We start from the raw sequence: 5,822 nt of genomic DNA on the forward strand, positions 1-5,822 counted from the left end.
GTGAAAGTGCACCTGATTGATATATTTGACATTCCAAAAAAAAAATTACCCACACCAGCGGCACGTCTGTGTTTACCTTAACATAGCAAGAGACCCCCCCCCCCCCCCCCACCCTTCTCCGCAAGGACGCTTCTGATTATAAGTTCACAGGAAAACGTTTTCCTTCATAGTAATAGGAAAATATTCAAATAAAAAAGAATCATCAAATAATGATGTAGCAACCGATGAGGACAGAAGGTTTTAGATGTCTGGTGTTAAATTTGGTTTCGGTTGTTACTACTGGCTGTAAACGTCACAGGTACATACCAATTCTTCGTTTAAATATGAAGCTAGTCAATAAATATATTTAAATTCATTTTTTTTAACACAATGACATTATTAAGAACAGTAAGCTTAAAAGTTTTGTTTGTGTAGCAACAGCAGGACTTCAGTATAGGATGGACGCTTCCACGAATAAAATAAGAAAGCAAAACAAAGTTTACCTTTTATTATGTCTACATGAATTGCATAGATGACATTTTAAAATGGCGAGGAATCCTGATTATGTTGCTGCGGGAAGGGAGAGGGAAGAGAGAAGTGAAATTATGTTTTACGTGAATTTAGATTTTTGTGGTAAGGAAACAAGGAGCATTTCAGGAGCTCAAATATTGAGGGAGAGATAGGTCTCGGTGATATCCCTCCATTTCCTACTGTCATCAATATACTTGTTAGATAATCGAGAGGTCAAAGACAAAAAGGGGATAAACACTGAGAAATTGTGGAACAGCATTGCGAGAAGCGGTGGTCATTGAATAGGATTGCTGGGTGTGGTAAAATGTGTGGGAAAGTTCCGCCTTACAAGCAGTTGACGTTAAAATGACAAACGCGACGCGCAAGATATCAAAGGGATATCCAAACTCATCAGACCAAAAACAACCTGACAATGCCATTCCAAAAAAACAAAACAAACAAACTATCAAAAGACAAAAAACAGTTAACAAAACACAACATAAAAACTAAGAAACTGAGCAACACAAACCCCACCAAAACTGGGGGATGATCTCAGGTGCTCGGGAATGGAAAGCAGATCCTGCTCTATATGTTGCACCTGTCGTGTTGCTCATGTAAGTACACACCCGGTGATAAGTCTAATTCGGTAGGTAACATTCGACAGTATATAACACAATTTTATGTAAGCAGCTGAAATGTATGTATCTTATTAGGATAAAAATGATAATAACGATTTGTAAACAGTAAGTTGTTGCGCATGTGTCATACATATTTTGTGCTAATTAGAACACGGCTTTGTTAAAAGCTTTACAAAGCGAAATAGGGACGTCATATTAGAATCTCTATTCTTTATATATTTTGCTAATTTTTCTCTATTCATTATTTATTTTTGGCCAACAATCTCTATTCTGTCAACCCTATCCAGACCCTCTACTATTTAGGAGTTCGCCCAACAGACATTTGCGGAAACTAGGTCTTTACCTAGGATTACACTAAGACTTACGAATACAGTTGACGAAAAACAAGGGGTCATCTCAAAATATATAAAAGAAACAAAAAAACAACAATAGAGATACATAGTAAATTCAAATGATTTTTTATTATGTAAATAAGTCTTTCCGACGACCCACTAATGCATATTTGAATCGCTGTCTTGGATGTCGTCACAAAGTCCTCATAACTTTGTATTTTTTTTAATTCTCCGATGGCGTGTTCAACCTCTACTCTGTAGTGTGTAATTCTATTTAATTGTCTACACTACCTCTACATATTCTGAGGTTTTCTATTGTCTTGTATATGATTGTATAAGGTGTCAATACTGGATGTCTGTTCGGATATATTTTGTCGTCCAGCATACACAGCAGAGAACCATACGCTTTCCCCGAGAAACAGAGTACTTCTTTGTATCTTATGATTCGAAATATGTGTCTTACCTTATTTAAGTATATCAAAATCAGCAAAAGTTTCATTCAGAGGATACTTCACAAACGGTGCACTTGAAAATCACGGAAAAAATGCGACAAGCAAGTTACACAACATAATTATTAACCCGCCGCAGCGCAGTGTATTTTGAAATATTAATGTTGGCTGTTGTCCTTCTTTTACTCAACTACACTTGTGCATCCGGTACGTAACCGACTTAAATAAAAATTTGTTTTGCAATTTCTTCTCGCCTGATATACCTATGAACCTTTTATCCCTTTTAATCAACCGACTAATTTTGCGGATAAACTTTTTGTTGACATGGACACCATCATGCACTCCATAGTACAATTTCAAGAAAAATTGTAGCGGTATCGTATCCGGAATCACTGCTGATGCTTCGAGCATACCAGACTTACCCATGTTCATGGGAGAGATTCATCGATTTGATTTGATTTTTTGATTTTTGGTGTTTTAACGCCACTTTTAAGCACCGCTTTTGGGCTATTTCGTGGCGGCCAGTTTTTATTGGTGGAGGAAGCCGGAGTACCCGGAGAAAACCACCGACCTTCGATAGGAAAACTGACAATCCTAGTCAATTAAGATTGGAGTCGAGTGCACCCGCACGAGCGGGGTTTGAACTCACAACCTCAGTGTTGACTGGCTAGTGATTACAGTAGTAACTACTTAGACCACTCGGCCACCGAGGCCCCGAGATTCATCGACACCGTGAAATAAAAGTTACATACTTAAATGATTCGAAAGATATCTATAAAATTTGCACACACACAAATAAAAAACTTAGAACACGATTGCCATTTTTTTTTTATTTGAAAAGAAAGATACTTAAATTCTAACTATTTGTGTACACCTATTCTTACATTTCAACAGAGTTTGACGAATAGTTTAAACTATATATTCGACATAAAGATGTTCATTGGTAACGGTGTTGTGTTTTTTCGTATATTTTTGATTTTGTCTATTGATATCAAAAATGTAGACAAAATTGTCTGCCAAATTCAGAAAATATAAAAGATAATAAAATATACCGAACGGCAAGTGAAATGCCTTGAAGTATACATAGTTTTTAAACACCCGCCCGTTGTATGCCCTCATTCTCTTAAAAAAAAAACGGAAAATGTATGTCTTAGCATAGAAATTAAACATTGTCAACATACTCCTTAGTTGATCGCTCGATTCTCAACATTAAGTCTTGCTGATTGTTATAATTGTCCCAACCTATCTACTGCAACGACAATTGTGAAAATTTATTTGCATGTCTCATGATGAATTAATTAAATGATGTTTGTCCATTCTATCATACTCTGTACATTTACAGCATGTTTAACCTAGATGAAACCATGTACAATAATTAATGTTATGCATTACTACATATACTAAAATAGAAAAACATCATATGAGTTAGCCTTTGTTTTTGAACAACGGTTTATATTTTACACTTTGAGACGACCCAAGATTCAAATGCTACTTGTAAGGTTAATTGTAATCCTAATCGTAGGTGTATGGCAGTTTCCTCAAATTTGGAACTGCGATTCAGCCTAGTAGAAGAAGATTGATTATGTTATGATTATGAATCAATTAAAGTCTATGCCGTATCGATTAAAATCCGGTAAGACGCGTATACGGTTCGACTAATCGTATAGTCAAGAAGCAAGAACATCACTTTCACTACCATCTGCAGTAAAATGTGGAAACATGGTTCTACTTTTGCTGTATTGAAAGGATATCCATTTTGTTTTGTAACACGGCATGCAGTACGCATGAAAAAAAATATTTGTACGGCGACGGCCGTGCCTGCCGTACCGGCTGCTATAACCCCTGGTTGCTACTATCTAATTGTTATGCCAATATATGCAAATGAGGCCATTTTGTTCCTTAAATGCAAAAATTTAAAGGCCTAAAGTAAACATGTGAGCTTATACCAAAATATGACTACCATAATCTGACAAGCTAATGTCATGTGAACAATTGAAGGATGTAATTTTTTATATTTATCAATTCAATTTTAATTTTCAAATACAACCGAAAAAAGGTCACATCAAACGACTGAAAATTTATTCTGTAAATGATATTATTAAATAGATTCAAACGTGGTAACATAGAATAAGGTAATTTTTTTTTGTGTTTAAATTAACTTGCAGTGCAAAAATGTCTTAAACCTTAATTTGAATTACACACCATTAGATCTGTGCTAGATTAATCAAACGACAGGACTGCAGAAGTTCTCTTTGAATAAAACCATACCTCATATACCTTAATGTTTATCATAAAGAATTTAAATCAATTGTCTTCTTTGATGTTTTTGTCCATATCACATTTGTATTGCAAATGCATGCAAGTAAAGTTTAAATTTACTTTAAATTTCTTTATTTTAGATATCTTTTATGTGGATGTTGAACACTTCAAAAATTAGGTGAAACTACAGACAATTTCTCATCATTTTATCAGATTGATAATGTCCAAAACATTACTGATTTTTCAACAGGCAGTTTACTGAATAAAAAGATTAAATATTAACGATCAATTACAACTGTTTTAGTATGAATTCCGTGGATGCAGATAACATGTGATATGATATATATGTATAATGAACATGACATAGTGTATATAAAAGTACATCTATATATTTTGTACCATTTATCTGTCAACTGATTGTTGGATTAGTTATTTAGGAAAATCTAATGAATGGAGGTTTCAATCCTCAAAAATAAAATGAATATAAAATTACAAAAAAAAAGTTCTCGTTGATCCTCTTTTGTATTCTTGTCTTTCATTTGTTGCTTATATGCTTTGTCTATAAAGTGTCTATATGCCATTTTGTTTTTCTTTGTTGACATATTTGTTTGTTTTGATAAAGTGATTAAGATTATAACACAATATTGACTACTGTACCACAATTTTAGATATTTTTACCTATTATTATGTCTGTTTGTTTTGCTCACACATTGTTGTCAATATAATGGAATTCTATGCGACTGTCATACAAATGAGAGGTTTAGCTAGCTATAAAACCAGGTTTAATCCACCATTTTCTACATAACGAAATGTCTGTACCAAGTCAGAAATAACAGTTGTTTTCCATTCATTCGATGTGTTTGAGCTTTTAATTTTGCCATTTGATATGGGACTTTCGGTTTTGAATTTTCCTTGGAGTTTGGTATTTTGTTATTTTACTTTTATTAGACACCATACTTCAAAACTTGCATTGTGTTTTACCAATTGATGTAAATCGTTAGTTATTTTGCATTGCTAAATACGCATGCATTGGTTTGTTTATGAAATTGACGGTTCTTGTTTAAGATATTTTTGATTTACTGTTTAAAAAGTTATTAAATTAGACCTCGCCTAAGCTATATGCTATACGGAAGTGTAAAAGCAAGTTCAAGTTGACCTTAGATAGAATTGGCTATTATTTTATGTCACTTTTTGGTCATATAGCTCTTCAACTTTTTCGGCTCTTATACATCCTTGGTTCTTAAATGATCGGCTTTGACCGTTCCTTATGAAGATAAATACAGAAAAGCGCTTCGGACGCATGAAATTCATCAAATTTCATTTTTGACACACAACAAGCCAACAGCTCCACCACACCGCATTTATGATATGACAAATTCCAGATCATTTGTCAAAAAGATGTATGTTTTGAATAAAGTGATCATTAATACCAGGATTACAATTTTTTTACACCAGACGCGCGTTTCATCTACTAAAGACTTATTAGTGACTTATTAGTGACGCTTGGATAAAAAAATTAGGCCAGATAAAATACGAAGTTAAAGAGCATTTAGGACACACAATTCAGAAGTTAACTGTATGTTTTTCCTTCAAATAAAACTATACGTTTTGTACTTACATATTAAGGGTGCATTAGAGCATACCTTGTACTTAAA

This window comes from Mytilus californianus, unplaced genomic scaffold (genome assembly GCF_021869535.1).
Source record: "Mytilus californianus isolate M0D057914Y unplaced genomic scaffold, xbMytCali1.0.p SCAF_10, whole genome shotgun sequence".
In the NCBI taxonomy this organism is placed as follows: domain Eukaryota; kingdom Metazoa; phylum Mollusca; class Bivalvia; order Mytilida; family Mytilidae; genus Mytilus; species Mytilus californianus.